The 19,792-nt window shown below is 42.4% G+C and overlaps 1 protein-coding gene across 5 annotated transcripts in view; it reads left to right on the top strand.

Annotated features, from left to right (window-relative positions):
- TRPC7 (transient receptor potential cation channel subfamily C member 7) overlaps positions 1–19,792 on the top strand; it is a 139,146-nt gene that overhangs the window by 26,719 nt on the left and 92,635 nt on the right. The window lies entirely within an intron of this gene.

The raw sequence follows: 19,792 nt of genomic DNA, 5'->3' as shown, positions 1-19,792 counted from the left end.
AGGTGGAAATACAGGCTGTAGTTCTGTCCTCAAAGCAAGGGGGAAACTGGAGTGTAAAGAGATTGTTACGGTAGAATAGAATATGAGCACAATGCTGTGAGAACACAGAGGAGAGCGCAATGAACTGCCTGCAATGTAAGAGAAAGCTTCACAGAAAAGACATTTTGAAACGATCCTTGAAGAACAAGGAGTTTGGCAAGTGGAGAAGAGAGAGAAAAGACATAAAGGCAGAAGAATGAGCATGTGCAGAGGGGTGATCAGGTTTAGCATCCTCGGTGGACAGATGTAGCCGGAGGGGAGTTGGGTTTGTGGGAAGGAGGTGATGTTATTGAGGTATGTGGAGATTTGATAATAAAGATTCTTGAGTTTTATCTTGTAGCTTTTCAACCAAGGGAATGATGTTTTGGCATCTGGATAGAAGATGGTATTGTTGTTACTTAACATACCAACCAGTGCAAAAGTCTAGACACTAAATGAAGAGGACTTAAATTTAGACCATGTCTGTGGGTATGGAGAGAAGGGGTCTGACACAAGAGACACTATGGATTAGAATCCAAAGCACTTAGTAACTAATTGGCAGAGACAAAGATGAACCCAGGGTTTCTAGCTCCAAGAGTTAAGAGGAGGGAACTCTTACTTCCTAAAACAGAAAGCAGAGGATCAAGTTTGGGTGTCAGACGTAAGCCCCATATGTTCAGCTTGGAGCACACAGATTTTGAATTGTCTGCAGGACGTATCAGTGTAGATGATCCCTTGGGAGTTCAAATCAGCTCCTTAGAATACAAGAAGTTGGGGGTAAGAGCCTGGGAATCATCAGCACAGAGGTGTCTGTTGAAGCTGTGGAGATCAAGGAAATCATATCTAGCTTCAGTCTCTTCATTTACAAAATGGATATTAATCTTACTTCCAAGGATTACCCAGTCATTCATTGGATAAATTAGTTTAAAGCGAAAAACTGGAATCTGATTTTCCTGATTCGATTTAAACTTATTTAAATGCAATCACTTACTTCTCTTTTACCTGTGTCTCCCAGGGCTTTTAGAAAATTGCTACAGTGATCTATATACAAGATAGTGGGCCTTGAACAGTCAGCCTTGGCTTCAAGGCCATCTCTTACAGCCAACTATGCCCTCTCACCACTTCTAATCAATTCACTGGTAGCCACATGCTAGCACTTACTTGTTCCTTAGCTTCCTTATAAATAAGATACTTGACTCAGAGTATGTCTTAAGTCGTTTCAATTGATGCAACATTTATTAGGTCCTATAGTGTGGCATTCCTTGCACTGAAATTGCAAATGAATAAAGTTGATTAATTAAGTATAAATGTCAAAAGTATGGAGAACACTTTGACAGGACTATTGACTATGACCCTAAGAATAAAATGCTGTGGGATCCAGAACATGGGAAACAGTGGATTTCCTCAAGGATGTAGAAAGGCCATCCTGAAGTGCTTTTGAGCTGGTCTTGAGAAGTAGTAGAGTTCTCAGAGTTGACAAAGAGGACTGTCCGTCCAGACTTGGGAACATAATGGACAGAAGCACCAAAGTGAAACGTGTGGTATGCTCCTTGAGCAGAGAAATCAGAGCAAGTACTGATTTTCCCAACTTGATTTGTATTTTTTTGTCTTATAATTAACAGGGATCTACATTTGTTAATTGCTACTTCACCATCTAGCTGTTAGCCCCTCTTAATAGCATTTTCAGCAATCACAGCAATTTTTAAAAATTCACTTCTCTACATATGGTGCTCTTTAATTACTCTTTGAAACGAGTCTCATGCACATTTCTTACTCTGAATCCAAAATCAGATGAGTCATGACACAATCCTCTGGAAGGGCCAGTTCTGAATCCTCTGGTGATGCCAATTCTGAATTCGTGTTTCTCTGAAACATTTTCACAGTATAAAATTAGTACAAATAATATGCCTAGGTCGCATTTGCTCTGAACCACTTTTTGGACTTTTTTTTCAATTTGTTATTTTTTTTTAAAGAAAAATCAAATTGTCAGGTATCAAATAGAGAAGACAGCAACCCTGCCCAAGAGGGCATCAAGGGTGGATATCCCTCTCCAACACAGAAATTCTAGAGTCCATGAAACTTGATACCACGGAAAACAGGCAGATTTAAACACTGTAACATAGCCAAAATGTTTTTTTAATTATATGGTCAATGCATGATTACTGTAGAAAATAAATTTGTATAAAAGAAGAAAAGAAAAATCATCTGTAACTCCATCAGACAGTAACAGGTTAGGAAAATCCATTTCAGTGTATGCTGTCCCAAGCATGTCACATATCGAGCTCTCACTTTCTCCCTGTTCCTTAAATCCTGCTGATATTAAAATTTGAATGTTTCCGTTTCCATCCTTGTATCTTACCACCATGCACTGGACCAAATGATGCCAGCAGATTCTACCTATTTTTCTGCCTCCAGACCACAAAACTCTGAAACACTAAAGCTGTCCTTCACATAGGGCCAGAGGGATAGTACCTCAGTGTAAATCAGACCATGATCTTCTCCTGCTGAAAAGGTTTTCGTGGCCCTCACTGCCTATGGTATAAAAAATCCAAGCTTTTTATGTGAGAACACAAAATCCTCCATGATCCAGCTCTGTTCACTTCTCCTATCTCATCTTCTGCCGTCCTGTATGTCTATTTGCATAGTTCCCTGTATATTCATATGTCATGTATTTTGTGCCTCTGTGCCTTTGCTTATCCTGTCCCCAGCTGGGAATGCCTTTATTCCACCTCTTGAACTAGATAACACTGATTTAGCCTTCAAGACTCAGCAACAACTTATTACCTCTGGGGCAACATCCCTGACTACCCAGATAGGGCTAGAGCCTGTCTTCGATGTTGATGTCCCAAAGGACTGAGCCTACCTTCCTCCCTTTATCAGTCAGTTACTGCCACAGTCAGGCTATGTAACAAACCACCCCAAAACGCAATCCTCTATGCAATCAACGCCTATTTTCATGTTCACAATTCCAAAGGTTAGTGGAGGAGGTTGCTCTATGTATCTCATTCTAGGGCCCAGGATGGATAAGTAGTGGCTACTTAGACACATTCTTTTCTTGGCAGTGGTCAGCAGCTCCTCCAAAGACAAAGAAACATGCAGGATGCAGTCCTTTTAAGACCTAGGTTTAGAACACATATGCTGTCATTTCCACCCACATTTCACTGGCTGAAGCAAGTCCTATGACCAAACACAACATCCACGGGGAATAAAGTGTATTTCTCTCATAAAGACCAAAAGAGAGAGAGGAAGTATTCGCCAAACAATTATGTAACCGCTCCTAGTGTATGTTTTACAAATGGTGGCTCTATCTTTGTAGCTGCTCAAACCTCAGATCCATTCTTGCTTGTTTGTTTGTCTCCTTACTTAGTGTTCATCAGTAAATCTTCTTGGCTCTATCTTTCAAAGACATCCAGAATTTTATACTTCTCTATTCGTTACTCAATTCTGGTCCAAGCCACGTTTGTCTCTCCTTGGGGAGAGGAGCCGACAGCCTCCTAATTGCTCTTCCTGCTTTTGTTCTTGCCCCTTACAATGTATTCCATCCCAGCAGCCAGAGGGAGAGCAAAAATTAGGTTATGTCAACTCTCCTTCTTAAAGCCCTCCAGTCAGTGCCTCCCCATCTCGCTATAGAAAAACGCGTAGTTCGTGCAGGTGCCTGTCGGGGCTCTGATCATCTTGCTCCTGCTCCTCCCTTAGCCTCGTCTCTTCCTGCTCCACTCCTACACACTTTGCCCCCAGGGCTGGCCTCTTAGCTCCTCCTCAAAAACCCCAGATGCTATCTCTTTCCTGGCTTTGCACTCTTCCTCCTCTTAGCACCAGGGACCCTCTGTCTGGAATATTCTTTCCTCATGCAACTGGGTGACTGTCTCCTTCACCTCCTTCTTCAACTCTATTCAAAATCACCTCATCAGGGAGTTCCTGGCTCACATCTACATAAAATAGCACTCTCCTCTCTGCAGTCCCTATAACCCCAATAAAATACAAGCTCTATGGAGAGTAGGGACTGTCCGTTTTGCTAATGGTTGTATCTCAGATTTAGGACAGCACTTGGCACAGAGTGGGTACCTGGGGAATACTTGGTGAGTGAGTGACTTGCTCTCACTAGGTAATACTTGTGTGCTATCTCCTCCTTGGGAAGCAATAACCCAGCTCACTCCTCCCAGAATTCCCAGCGCAGGCCACAGCTCTGGCACATACAAGCCTCAGTAAACATATACCCAACGAGCAGAACAACTTTGTAAAAGTGGATTTCTGGAAACCTCTCAACCTTTTGAGCTAACAGACTCATACCCGGTTACTGCAATTGGGTTTATTTGTAAAGAAATATTTCCCTAGGAATAACTATGAAGCTGGATGTAAAGGAACTCATGTTTAATTTGCACAAAAAGGAGAATTCCTCATCCCACTTACCAGAGGACCTACATCTTCTTCTGGTCTGTCAGCTCCATGAGGGCAAGACTATGGTTGCCTCCTTCTCCATTGTACCTGCAGGGCCCTGGCACAGAGCTCAGCACACACTACTCTATTCGTTTCTGTTGAATAAATGAGGAATGAATGAATACATGAGGTCTTCCATGAGCCAATCCGCGGGCAAATGTGGCTTAGGTGTGCTTTGTGGATGAAGCGCTGGAAGGATCCAGGTAGAGAGAGTGTTTGATTCTGCACCACTGTGTAGCTGTTATGTTTGCTTCCGCTCCAACAGGGCAAACAGATCTCAAAAAAATGTGCTTGTCAAAATCAGTGCACCCAGAACAGCAGCCACGATATTGTCCCTTTTGGAATTTAGCTGGCAAGAGCAATGCAGCCTCATCCTGCCACACTCTTCTCTCTGTACCTGAGGAATGAGCTGCAAGTTTCCCCCAGTCACTGCGGGGGTACTCCACCAACCCTCTGCTTACCCACCCACTCCCATAACCTCTCATCATGAAGACAGTGATAGCAAATGGTGCTGGAGGACCATTACAGAAGGGAGGTGATGACCTCCTGGTGAGAGTCCAAAAGGGTCTGGGGGAGTGGACAGGCTGCACTTTGCTAAGAGGCTTAGGATCTTGAGAGCAATAGGAGTGGCCTGTTTTGTGAGGGACGACTCCTACCCTGACTTTCTCATTGTCGACACACACCTGCTGGTGCTTATTCTGGGGTGGACTCAGCTCCCAGAGCTCAGCCAGTCTCACCTCCTGGCCTTCCCTCAGGTGTGGAAACGCAGGGTACTGCTTTACCTAAAGTTTCAGCACTTTTGCCTTTTAACAACAGGCCCTCATCTTTCTCTTCCTTTTCGAAAAGAGGTCCTTGAATGCTCCTCCCACAACTGCCCTTCAGGGCATGTTCAGGGTTTCACACCCTACAAGGGCAGTGAGTGTTTTTAGTAAATGAGTACATGCCAGTATTATGATCATGGACTTTGGAGTGAGCTATACCTGAGCTCCGACCCCAGCAACCACTGAAGTCTCTGGGCCTCAGTTCCTCTGCCAGTGAGACAGAAATGATGAGAGTATGTACTTCCTAGATTTGTCATGAGAATTCAGTGAGATAAACATATAAAGCATTTAGCCCAGAGCTTGGACATAGTAAGTACTTGATAAATGATAACTAATGGCAGAAATAACAGCAATAGTTATATCTTTAAATATTGTCTTTCATCTTAATGAGTGCACAGACCAATCAATCATGCTTTGGCCACCCCCTTGTGGGGGCGGGGCAGGTGAGCAGGGGACAGGTGGGGCTGCTTCCATGTAAGTGAGCCACAGGCCTTCCCAAAATTCCCCCTTCCTCTTTTAACTCACATGTCCTGACTGATTTTCTGAGTCACAGCCCAGAACAACACACTACCTGGAGCACTGACCTGTGGGTGATAAGGTGATGTGTGTGTGTGTGTGTGTGTGTGTGTGTGTGTGTGTGTGTGTGTGTTTGAGAGACAGAGGGAGAAACAGAGCATGCAGAGGGGAGAGAGCCTGGGAACCTCCTATAGAAGCCAGGTAGCACGGAGGGGTGGGTTGTGGGGACAAAACTAAGTTCATATAGGCAAACCTGCCTCCCAGTTTTACTGCAATTCCAGCAGGAAAAGCAGAAAGCTGTGGAGAGGCTCTTCCAGGAGTCCCACAGGAGAGAACCAAGCAGCATCTTTAAGCTGGATATGGATGTGCACAGAGTGTACATGAATTCCTTTCTCGGTAAATAGGCATATCCATGCCTGTTTAATCATGAGAAATGATGTAAAATATTGAGTTATATGCATAACCTATGCATATGACCATGCTGGGATTAAAGTCAGCTAGTATTCATCACAGTGCACACGAGCATATACAATCTCTTCCCGTTGCACTTGCTGATACTGCTTCCTGCAATGTCAATTCCCTGCCAACTCCTCTCCTCATACCTGTCTTACCGCGGCTAGCTTCTGCTTATTCTCAGGTCTCACTTCATATTCTGCCTCCTTTTGGAAGCCCCGTGACATCCAAAATGCAGGTAGCATGCCCCAACCCTGTCCCAAGGCACTTACATCACCCTGTGGTCCTCATCTGGCTACTTGTATTGTCTCTAGAAAGACCCTGAGCCTTTCCAGGGCAAGGAGTTTGTTTTAGTAGATTTACTTGCTCAGTGACTAGCACATAGTGGGTGCCCAAATATATCTGCTGAATTAGTGGATATAATATCTGAGTTGCTAACAAAATACCTGAGTTGTTTCCTTGAAAGACAACCTTTGTCCTCCCACAAATCTCTGAATCTAACAGAGGAGACTTGTTTTAAAAAACAACAGCAAAAAAAAAAAAAAACAAGCAGAACAATCCATTACTTCTGGGATTTCACAAACGCCATGTCAATGTGCTATGAGCCCCTCACAATGTCAGCAGCTGCCAATTAAGTAAACCAAAAACTAGACTGGAGACCAATGTGCCAGCAGAAGCACTGGCAGCGCTGCCTGGCTGAGGAAGGTGGTGTGCAACGACCTGCAGATTCAGTGCTCAGCGTCCTGGCACCAGCACTTGAAGGGTAAGTGAGCAGGACTCTGCCCCAATCCCTGTGCCCCAAACTTCTTCCCTGCTGCCTGCCTGGGGACTTCTACCTGGGGACTCACACTGGGTGAAGTTCTGGAAATGATTCCAATGAGGGGGTCTGCCAGCTTTGTTAGATGAAGCACTTGAAGATCAACCCCCAAATAGACAAGTTATCTGTGCTTATGCTCTATGCTAACCTACACACTCTGGATCATCATAATACTACCCAATACTTGCCACATATTGTGTGAAGCACCTTATTTGGGTTATCTTTTTCAGTTTGCTCCTGGCAACAATGCTATAAAGTAGATGACATTATCAGCCCTGTGATGCAGATTAAATTAGAGCCCACAGAGAGATTAAGTTATACATTCAAAATCATACAGCCACGGTGCAGCAAAGCTGTGATTCGAACCCAAATACTGACCTCCCAGTCCTCCTTCTCATGCAAGACTGAACAGGCCCATGATGAAAAATTCTAAGATCACCCATGCACAGCCATCTTTCCTAATTGCTGAAACACTTAGGACACAGAGATCCCTTCGGAAAAGCAGGGAGTATGTTTGGGATTAATAAAGGACAGTCTCTGCAGAGAGCAAAAAAAGTCAGGGAGGCAGTGGGTAAACAGTGGCAGAACTGGAGAGTGAGAGCTCTCAGGGGATCATTGGGACAAAGAGCCAGCCCTACACTGCTCCACCCTTGGGGCAGGACCCTGGACTCTGAGGACCCAGGAGTTGCCTAAATACCCCTGAGAAAGCTGAGGCAAGAAATGCTGACTGTTTGTCTCTGCACTAAACTTGAACCACCTTCCTTGGCTCTGCATTCCTAAATGGAGATGAAATGCCAAAGCATATTTGCCTTGATCCTTTGGAGCATGAGTTTATTGATGTGCTAAAGGTTAATGAAACAGTTAATTGTATGCATGGAAGCTAAAACATGGATTGAAGCTTTTCAATTTTCATCTGCCATAGTGAGCATTAGGCTCAGGTTCTTATCCAATATTTCACATCCATTAATTGTTTTAATGAATCCAGTTTTAATTAATAAAAATTCAGCCATATGTGTTAAATCTCAACATCCAGAATTTTCTTACCCATCAGCTGAGTTGGAGGATGTGTACAAAGAAAGCACTAGGGCAAGATGCAACTTTGAAGTCCTGTGTTAACCAAAGGGTACTGAAGGTGACCTGTGCGCTCAGCTTTGGGCTGTGTGCTCCCCACTTCACCGCACTGACTCCTCTCAACATCCTGTAATTACACATTTTAATTCTCTATAGGTCCTCACCATGGGAAGCCACTGTCTCCCAGATCACCCCTCAGAACCTGCACGCAATTCTCCAGAAGGCTGTCAGATTCCTTCTTCCATCCTCATACCCTCCTTTTCATCCCCAAATGCTCTCCTGTTTAACTCTCTGAAAGTCACAGTCCCTCCTCAGCAAAGTCCACCATTATTGACCCCCTCCTCTGAGCGATGTGCCACCTTCTTGCTATCTCTAAAGCCCTGAGGACACAGCGTTCCTGCAGCCCTTTCAACTGGGGATAATTTTGCTCCCAGTCTTCAGAGCACTGGACCTGGAGATGGGGTGGGCATCCCTCCTGCCATTTCTTGCCAATTCCAAAAAAGAAGTTTCTCGTCTCCTTTCTCTCCTCCTTAACAGCATCTATCTTTGAATCATATTTCAACATATTATATCACCCATTATCTCTCATTGTTGTAGTCTGCAACCATGGGTCACTGTATCACAATTGTGGTTCTTGCTGTTTAAATGCTTGGGCACTTCAATATATACACAGGTCATCCTTCCAACACCCTGGCTCAGTTTTATGGACTTACCTCCTCTAATGGTCTTATCCTCCACCGTACCTTAGTCGCCAGGAGCCTATATGAGCCAACACTTTCCATGATCAATAAATGCAAGCTCTCCATTATCTAAGCATGGCACATCACACTCTCCGACTCCAATTTCTCCATCTCCCTTGAATCCCTCGACTCTGTCAATCGTTTACCACCCCCTCCCCCGCACCTGGCAGGTCTTGTAACTCACTGATCAAACCATCTTTTCACTTTCCCTTTCTCCATCAAAGTCCTGTCTTCCTTTCATACCAGCTTCAATTCCATGAACTGTCACTGGAATCACTCCCTCAGGTACACTTTAGCTCCTCTGCTCCTCTCTTGATTTGTTGTACTCTTTGGCAAAAACACAACCCTGGTAAAATATAATTCTCTATTTGCTCCATGCTGGCACCCAGGAAAATGAATGTGGTTAGGGAAAAAAAACCACATTAACTGACCTCATTCTAATTTATGACCATGAATTTCAAATGGGCTCTTAATTGTTCTCCAGCAATCATATCCTGTCTTTCTAATCTGTCTATTTTCATCTTCTCCTAAAAGCTATTTTTCTTTCTTTCTTTCTTTTTTCTTTCTCTCACTCTCTCTCAATTTCTTTCTTTCTTTCTCTCTCTCTCAATTTCTTTCTTTTTTTCTTTCTTTCTTTTTGAGATGGGATCTTGCTGTGTCACCTGGCTAAAGTGCAGTGGCACCATCTCCACTCACAGCAATCTCTACCTCCTGCCTCAGCCTCCTAAGTAGCTAAGACTACAGGTGCATGCCACCATGCCTGGCTAATTTTTGTATTTTCAGTAGAGACAGGTTTTCACCATGTTGGCCAGGATGGTCTTGATCTCTTGACCTCATGATCCGTCTGCCTCGGCCTCCCAGAGTGCTGGGATTACAGGCATGAGCCACCAGGCCAGTCCCTAAAATCTATTTCAGACCTATTTCTGACTATGAATTGTCCAGGTCCTTGGCAATTTGAACAAGGAATTGAACAAAATATGCGAAGTAAGTAGCAGAGGAAAGAAACACAGGAACGAACGAAGCAGCAAAAGCCTGAGTTTGTTAAAGAGAGAAAGCACTCCACAAGGTGGGAGGGGCCGGAGTAAGTGACTCAAGGGCCCAGTTACAAAGTTTTCTGGGTTTTAAGTACTAGGTTTGAGGTTCTTACCTGCTACCCCTTATGTGGATGAAGGATTTGGTCTGTGGCTAATTAAAGTCTGAATTGGCGCCCTGTGCAGATGAAGGGATGGTCCCTGCCTGGCCTGGAGCCCATCCCTGGCACTCTCCCTTTCCATCTGAGACTGGTAGAAGGGAGAGGGTTGTAGGGAGAGCAGCCTTTGATCCTTTGTTGCCGGGGCATGGCTTAGCTTTAGGAAGCTTTAGGTTTTCTGCCCCCAGACCCAGCTATTTTCCTTTTGATCCAGCTTTGGGAAGTCAGCAAGAATTGGCCTTAGATTCCCTGCCCCAGACCTCAGTGATTTTTCTTTTAGGAAGTCAGTGTGAATTGGCCTCGGACTCCCTGCCCCCAGACCTTGGTGTTTTTCATTGTTTCAGCACCATTTGGCCTTAAGTTCCCTGCCTCCAGACCCTGTTCTCCTGCTAATTGTGGCACAATACCTCTTCTCCTGCCAATTGTGGCACAATACCTCTTCTCCTGCTGTCTTCACCCTCTCCAGACATGTCCTCCACTCTTCCAGAACTGCTCCAGTCAAGGTGATAAACAACTCCCAATTTGCTAAATCCAGTGGTCAACTTTCAGTCCTCTTATTCATGGATAATAATACTATCAAGTCTACAAGATAGTTGTCACCAACTATTTAATATTTCATTTAATGAAATATTAAAATGTTTTAAACACTTTTATTGTAAACTGTTAGCGCAACCCTTTCTTAAGCAGACTCATCCTAAACGTCAAAAGCAGAAATACCTCCCTATAAGGTTTATAGCCAAACACTTCTGTTGACTTAGCTCCACTTGTATTTCAACTGGAGATTCCCATGAATATTCCTTCCCCATAACTGGATCCCTAAGGGGAAGGAGGGGGAGTGAATTTGAAGTCCACACTCTTTTAAAATCTAATTTCTAAGGTCTCCATTGAGGAACGAGTGTTAATTATCCTGTATTGTATGGCTGTCTCTACAGCGTCAGTCTGAGACATTCATTTAACTTTTGACCGATCAGGGTAATGAGCTTCTCCTTCTCTTCTAATTTAAGTTTGTCAATAGCTTTGAAAAAGTTGGAGAGTTGAAGTTTTTAATCAAAGTCAAGCAAACTAATCATTTCCTGAAATTAATGTTATCAAAACAATGGTTCTAGCACCAAAAGTTAAAGGTATCAACATGTCTTGATAGCTGGTTTGGAATCAACTTCTGTATAAGGGCTAGAAATTCATCTTAATAATAAATAAACTCTGGAGATTTATAGATCAAACGAAAAGAAAAGAACTTCTTGGATAGTTGAGAATTAAAGAATCTCAGTTATTACCTGTGTTGAACAGAGAACAAGAAATAAATAGTGAATATGCTACAAAATTGCTTAATGTATTGACTACATAAAAAGCTCTGAGCCGTTAATTTGGGTTGAAAGCCAGCAAAAAAAAATGTTGGCAGAATTTTGTTCCTAGAAATAAAACCTTATCAATCTTCAAAGCAACGTAAATGCATGTTTCTGAGCGTTTTCTCGTCATCTCAATAAATACATTGGAAGTAGGTGTTTATTCAAGGACAACAATCCATATTTTCAGACAACACTTTTCTCTATGTAGAAAATCCCTAAGAATCTAACGGCACCAGGAAGTAAGTTTAGCAAGATCACAGACTATAAGAACAACACATAAAAATCAATATATCTATACATAATAATGAAAATTAAAAAGAAGAAAAATTTTAAAGTATTTTCAATAGCTGAAAAAAGGAAATGCTTAGATACAAATTTTACAAAACATATATGAAATCTGTATGTTGAAAACTATAAAATCTGAATGAAAGAAATCAAAGAACACCTAAATAAGAGAAGATACATATTATATTTGAGGTTTGGAGAATTTGAAAGAGTTTGAATGCCCAAACTGATCGATAGATTTAACACAATTTCAATAAAAATCTCAGCAGAACTTCTTGTAGATATGAACAAGTTTATTTTCAAATTTATATGTAAAGGGAAGAAAGGAGAAAAGCCAAGATAATTTGAAAAAGAAAAGCAAAGTTGCAGGACTCAAAGTACCTAGGTTTAAGATAATATAAAGCTACAAAAACAAAGACAGTGGATATTAGTGAAAGGATAAGCGTGTAGATCAAGGAAACAGAATAGAGAGTGCAGAAATAGACTCATACAAATGTGGTCAATGATTTTTGACAGTTGTGCAAAAATAACTACATAGAGAAAGAATAATCTTTTCAACAAATGAGGCTGGAACAAATGAGCATCCGTGGGCAATCAAAGATACCTCAACCTATACCTCACATCGTATACAAAAATTAACACAAAATGGGTGATTGACCTAAATTTAAAACATGAACTATAAAACTTCTAGAGGAAAACATTGGAGGACACAGTTAGACCTTGTATTAAGAAAAGATTACTTAATTGTGACATCAAAAGCATAACTGTAAAAGACAAAATAATAGATTGGACTTTGTATTAGTCTGTTTTCACACTGCTGATAAAGACATACCCAAGACTGGGCAATTTACAAAAGAAAAGGGTTTAATAAACTCAAAGTTTCATGTGACTGGGGAGGCCTCACAATCACGGCCGAAGGTGAAAGGCAATCACACATGACAGCAGGCAAGAGAAGAATGAGAGCCAAATGAAAGAGGTTTCCGCTTATTAAACCATCAGATCTTGTAAGACTTATTCACTACCACAAGAACAGTATGGGGGAACCACCTGCATGATTCAATTATCTCCCACTGGGTTCCTCCTACAACATGAGGGAATTACAGGAGCTACAAGTCAAGATGAGATTTGGGTGGGGACACAGCCAAGCCATATCAGACCTCATCAAAATTAAAAATGTTTGCTCTCTGAAAGATACTAAGAGAATGTGAACATAAGCCACAGACTGAAAGGAGTATTTACAGATCCTATCTCTTAAAAAGGAATTGTATCTTGAGTATATAAAGAATTCTCAAAACTCAATAATTTTTTTAAAAAATGTAAGTGGACAAAGGACTTGAATACATATTTCATCAAAGAAGATACAAAGAAAGCAAATAAGCATAGAAAAAGATGTGCAGCATCATTAGCCATTAGGAAATGCAAATTAAAATCACAATGAGGTACCATGACACAGAAAAGAAATTGACATGCAGGACATAGTTGCCTGCACTTGTAGTCCCAGCTACTCAGGAGACTGATGCAGGAGAATCTCTTGAGCCCAGGAGTTCATGACCAGCCTGGCAATTTAACAAGACCCATCTCTAAATATAAAAACAAAAGCAGGAAATAAATTAACAATACCAAGTGCTGGTGAAAATATGGAGCGTTAGAATGTTTTGAATTTGCTGCTAGAATGCAAAATGGTAGAACCTTTCCAGAAACAAATTGGAAGTTTCTCACAAGGTTAAACATGCATTTACTATATATTCAGCAATCCCACTCCTAGGCATTTACCCTAAAGAAAGAAAAAAATGATGTTCACACAAAATCTTGCACAGGAATATTGGCCAGGCGCAGTGGCTCACGCCTGTAATCCCAGCACTTTGGGAAGCTGAGGCAAGTGGATCACTTGAGGTCAGGAGTTCAAGACCAACCTGGCCAATATGGTGAAATCATCCTGTCTCAAAAAAAAAAAAAAAAAAGGCTGTAAAAGCTGTACAAGTTTTGCTTTGTTTTGTTTTGCTTTTTTGTTTTTGAGATGGAGTTTCGCTCTTTTTGCCCAGGCTGGAGTGAAATGGCTCAATCCTGGCTAACCACAACCTCTGTTCAAGTGATTCTCCTGCCTCAGCCTCCTGAGTAGCTGGAATTACAGGTGTGTACCACCACGGCCAGCTAATTTTGTCTTTTAGTAAAGATGGGTTTTCTTCATGTTAGTCAGGCTGGTCTCAAACTCCCAGCCTCAGGTGATCCGCCCACCTCGGCCTCCCAACGTGTTGGGATTATAGGCATGAGCCACCACACCTGGCCAGCAGTCTTCTTCTTAATTGTCAGATGCCAAAAACTGGATACAACAAAATGTCCTTTAGTGAGTAAATAGATCAACAAACTAATACATTTACGCAGTGGTTGTGAAATAGAAAAATTGACTATGGATGCGTGCAACATCATGGATGAATCTCAAAATGATCATGCTGAGGGAAAGAACCCAGTCTCAAAAGCTTATATACTACATTAGTCCATTTATAAGACATTCTAATTTATGGATTTTATCTGGAGTGCAAGAAAGAGAAACAAATCAAGATTTTATCTGATATTTTTTTGTTGTTTTCCTCCTACCCATGGGCCAGTCTTACTCCCACTTCAATAATTACAAACTACAAAGGGCAAGAGATCAAGAGTCAAATCATGTAGGCTGCCATTTACATGCTCATTTTTATTACCAGTTTTTGTTTAAGTTTTTATTTTGTTTTTTGTGGTATTTTTATTAACTATACTGAGCATTTGACATAATTTTGGTGTTGAATTCTCCCAAGAATTTAAGTGTGTACTTTACTACAGATGGAAAACTGTGATGCATAAGAGTTAAATGGTTTGCTTAATTTATCAATTTTACTGGCAAATAGTAAAACAAGAGTTCCAATTCTAGGTCCTTCTGACTGCAAGAGCTGTGTACTTACTGACTCTGCTGTAGAATCTGTCAGGGATTCATATATCTTTGTCCCTACTCACCCTTTTTTTCCCCCATGTTAGTTGAGAGTCAGCACAATTGAGCCTCAAGTGTGCCGAAGAGAAGAAAACATGCTGCGCCACAAGAGGCAACAGGATGAGAGGGAAAGAACAGAATTTGAGTCACTGCAACCTGTTTTGAATCTCGGCTGTATCACTTCGTGGCTGTGCCATCTTAGACAAGTTCACTGCTCCAGTTAATTCAACAAGTGCTTGCTGAGTGCCCACCATGCTCCAGGAAAAGCTTAGGATCTCAGGATACATTTGTGAACAAAACAGAAAAATCCATGGCCTCGAGAAAATTATATTCTAGTGGGAGACATGGACAATAAATACAAAAAATATGTGAAATACGTAGTATATCAGGCAGTCATTAAGTGTGTGAAGAAAACAAAAAGGAAAAGCAGGGAAGGGTAACGAGGAAGGAGGAGCCACAGTCTTATTAAAAGATAGTTGGGGAAGGCTTAAGAGTTGTTCATGTAGATATCTGGAGAAAGAGCGTTCCAAGCAAGGGGAATAGCCAGTGTAAAGGTCTAGTCCACACCAAGTGTGTTTGAAGAACAGCAGGGGCACCAGAGTGGTGGGAGCAAACTGAGTTGGGGAGAACCACAGGAAGTAAAAACAGGGAGAAAATGGGGAGGCTGGAGGACAGTGTAGGCAGCGGGTCATCTTCCAGGATTTTGAAATCACGAAGAATTAACAATAGCAGTTGATGTTGGGAGAATGATGTGGGACGGGAACTAAAATCTCCAAGGAAGGTGAGGGAGCGACTCAGAGACCAGTGACTGATGACCCCACTTTTACCTTGGATAGGGAGCCTGTGGAAGGGTGAACAGAGCAGGGCCAGAATCCGAGCATTTTTCCTAATATTCCTCTGCCTGGTGTATTGAGAATACACCACACAGGACGGGACAAAGTCCGGGAGACAAGTTGGTAGCCTCTAGGGTTAATCCAAGCAAGAGATGATGTTGATTTGGACCAAGGTAGAAATACTAAAATTGGTGAAAATAGGTCAAGGTGTGGTTATATTTGGCAAGTAAAACTTGCGGGATTTGCTACCAAATTGTATGTGGGTTATGAAAGGGAGGTTGCAATCAAGGATAAATTCAAGTGGGTTCTTTTTTCCTTCTAGGAAAACTGAAAGCATGGAGAGTACTAAATAAGGAAGCAGACTAGATCCAGAGTTAGTTTTATGAAGTTCAAAATGCCTATTAGACCTTCAAATGGAGATATAAAGTTGCTAATTGGATACAGAGAAGAAAGCTTGGTAAAAGCTTTCAGACTCCCCAGTGTATGGGTGGTATTGAAATGTATAACACTACATAAAATCTATAAGGCATTCAGCATAAATGGATAAAAAATTCCAGTTACTGGACACATGTTTGGGGAATTCCAAGATTAAATTGTAAGGAAGATGAAAATGAATTTACAAAGAATCCAGAAAGTAGTCATTCAGAAAAAAGATAAAGACAGAAAAGTATGCTATTCTGAAAGCCAAGTGAAGAGTGTGTATCAGGGAGGAGGAAGTGATTGGCTATGTTAGAGCACTCGGAAGGTCAGGTAAAGTGAGGACTGGGAACCAACCATTGAAGTCAGCAACATGAATGTGATTTATGACCTTGACAAGAACAGTCACAGTAAGGTCAGTGGAGGGGAAAGCCTGACTGAAGGGGACAAGAGAGGGTACAAGGAGGGCAGCCAGAGACAATGAGTGTAGACAACCCGATTGAAGAGCTTTGCTATAAAATTAGAAAATTGGAGTAGTCATTGAAGGGAGAAGCAGAGTTTTTAAAACAAGAGAAGTAACAGCATGTTTGTATGATGAGCAAGTACGGAAAGGGAGAAATTGACAATTCAGGAGAGAGAAAGGAAGACTGAGGTGCCATGTCCTTGAGCAGCCAGAAGAGACTGATACCCAGCACATAAGTGGAGGAGGTGGCCTTGGAGAGGATCAGGGGCAGTTCATTCACAGCCAGAGGAGGGAACACAGTGCAGGAGCAGAGACGCAAGTAGGTATGAACATGTGGGACTTTTCTTCTGATGACTTCCATTTTCTTGATAAAATAGGAAACAAGGTCCTCATCTGAGAGGAGGAGGAGATATTAGAGGACTGAGGAAAGAAGAATGTATGAAGTGCCTGTTCAGGAGAGTGGGAGAGTAAACTGCCCAAGAGCACTAAGGACCACCTGAGGCTGGAGTAGTGAATTTACAGCACAATGAGCAGCTGTGTGTTCTCAGCCACATTCACTGTGCAGGGGCAAGACCAGACTGGTAGAGAGTTAGACACAACCAAGGTCAGGCTTTTATCCAGTAGGGACAATGAAATAGAAGGAGAACAAGAGACCATTTTATTGACCATGAAATATCAGCTCTGCAAGGAGGGAGACAGTGACATAAGGTGGGTAAAAACCAGTGAAAAGGAGGAACAGTCAGTGGCTGTAGGGCAGGTGGAATCAAAGGATTACTGGAGTTGGAGTGCCAGAGGGAGTGAGCTGGACATACAGGAGGTGGTGTTTGGAGGAGGGACACTTAAAGTTGGGGTAGAGAAGGATCTGCAGTTGTTGGAATAACTTAGGGAATCAATAGCTGAGTTTGGGTTGAGAAGGTCATTAGAAAGGGGACTGTCAAGGAACTGAAAGGGCAGGGAACGTGATGCTCATCTTCCAGGATAGTGAAACCATCCAGAATAACAATGCAGTCAATGTCGGGAGACTGATATGAGAGAGGGCTAAGTATCCAAGGAAGGCGAGAGAGGGACCTAGAGATCAGTGGCTGATATAAGAAGAGAGTAAGTCTCCTACTACTTTATCTCTCTCGTCTCAGTTCCCTCATCTGGAAGTTGGAAATGGTAATCAGCCTTCCATCCTGGGAGTTTTTATAAGGAGTGAGGGAGATAATGCAGGTAGAGCATATGTCACTCATTAGAACTGGCAGGCCTTAGTGTTCAGGAATATTTTTTAAAAATATTCCTTCACACAAGACTGTAGTCTTGAGTATGTATCTCGTCTCCTACCAACTACAGCGAGGAGTGTGTCTTGGAAGGCTAATTGAGCTCAGGGTTGACTCAGTAAATTATAATCATCGCAATTCCCCAGAGATGTTTATCTATGGCCCTCTCTGCGTCCATTCACGTCCGTGTTGTCTCCTTCTTCCTGGCAGGGATGAGTTCCCTCTATCCCCTCCAGCCATCTGCAGACACCACAAGGCTTATTGCTTTCCTGCCCAAGTGCCTAATGCAGAAGGCAAAATGCAAATTACCTGCTTTGCCTGCTCTGCTGCCTTCCCTACTGATGGCAGGCTGGCTGAAAGAGCCCAGGGAAGTGACAGTCTCTAATGAAGTGTCACATTCTGTTCTGAACTGCACTGAACCCAGACATGTGAGGAAGCTCCGGGAAATACAGCCTGACTCGCTCCAACATGGGGAGCCTGGGACAAGAGCTGGCTCAAATCCTTTATACTTCCTCTCCTATACCCACCCATGTCCTCAGCTCTATACAGGAGTTTCCACCACGAGATGAGTTATGCTCTAGCCAACAGGGCACTATCTGTTTTACTGATAACAGGTATTAACATTCAGAGATTCCTTGTTCTTAGAAAAGGGGTAATAAAGTTATGTAATGAAACCTAAGTTGCCACAGAGGAGATGCCAGAGTTGAATGGGTCCATGTGGTGAGGTGAATCACCTCATCCATGTTGCTCAGCCCAGTGTACCTTAAGCCTCCTACCTCTGGCTTATCACTACTCTGCAGAATATATTAGCAAGGAAAAGATCTGAGCAAGTTTCATTTAGCCTTGCACCTGTGCAAACCTAAGGGCGGAACTCAAACCTCCTCACACTACCCAGAGACTTGCCTTGTTCACTGCTAATTTTTCATTGTCAGCTACATAGCAGATTCTCAGTGATGAATAAATGAATGAATGAAAGGATGAATGAATGGCAGAAGAGCACAGAACATGGCTTTTCCAACCCAGCACTTCAGACCAGCTCTTTGCTTGGTACCAAAACCTAGAACCCCTCAAGTTTCTTACCTGCCTAAGCCGAGAGGTCATGTTTCCATCCAGAATTTTTGAAACTCCCTTCTTCTACCTAAATTATATATAAAAATAAAGGGCAGCTATTCTCATCTGAAAATGTTTTCTTGATCCTTTTCCTCTTCCGAGTAAACAAAGACTTACCTCTTTCTCTAATGCAAAGTGACAGTTTGATACAGCAACCCTGGAAGGAGACTAGAATCATTAACTCAGAAAAATGGCTGAGCTTCTGCAGTTTGCCCGGCTCCCACCTATTGGCTGAGGAATCCATGTTCTGGAAAAGCACAACCACAGTCCTGTTTGCCAGCTGCTATCTAGCAGTCTGAGCATTGTTGACATTGATAAAGTGACATTTGGCTCTGTGTACTTTCTGAATAGACTCATTTCAACTAAGAAACTACCAAGGAGGCCTCTGGGGAAAGTATTTTTGGGGAGGAGGGGAATGAAGTAACATCAAACATTCTTTGTCCAACATTTTGGATCATTATCTAAAAGGTAAGCAGTTCGTTTAGGGGAAAGAGACGTTGGCATGTCACGAGGAAAGGAAGTTAGCCTCTCCAGGTATTAAGAAAGGTGTACTTCGGGGAAGGAAGAGAGAAACCTGGGAGCAGCCCATCAAATATGAAACAACAACAAGGTTGAAAATGTTTATTCAACAGGCAGGTGATTTAAGGAGCCATGATTTGCCATACAAAAGGATTTCTAGTAAGAAAAGATACTGTTAAATTACATTTGATTTTTAAATTTATAATTTACAAGCAGATTTTCTGGAACATAAAAAAGCACACTTGTGCATACTTTTTCCCAATTTTAGCATATTAGCCTTTTTTCCTGTATGCAGCAGTCACCAAGATACATTGGTGGTAAATGAGTGAAATGTTATTTACATCAGCCTTAAAAGTTCAAGTCCTTGGCCGGGCGCGGTGGCTCAAGCCTGTAATCCCAGCACTTTGGGAGGCGGAGGCAGGTGAATCACGAGGTCAAGAGTTCGAGACCATCCTGGTCAACATGGTGAAACCCCGTCTCTACTAAAAATACAAAAAATTGGCTGGGCATGGTGGTGCGTGCCTGTAGTCCCAGCT

Source organism: Callithrix jacchus, chromosome 2 (genome assembly GCF_049354715.1).
Source record: "Callithrix jacchus isolate 240 chromosome 2, calJac240_pri, whole genome shotgun sequence".
Classification (NCBI taxonomy): domain Eukaryota; kingdom Metazoa; phylum Chordata; class Mammalia; order Primates; family Cebidae; genus Callithrix; species Callithrix jacchus.
Note: the sequence above shows the minus strand (reverse complement) of the source record. Positions and strands in the feature narration are given on the sequence as shown.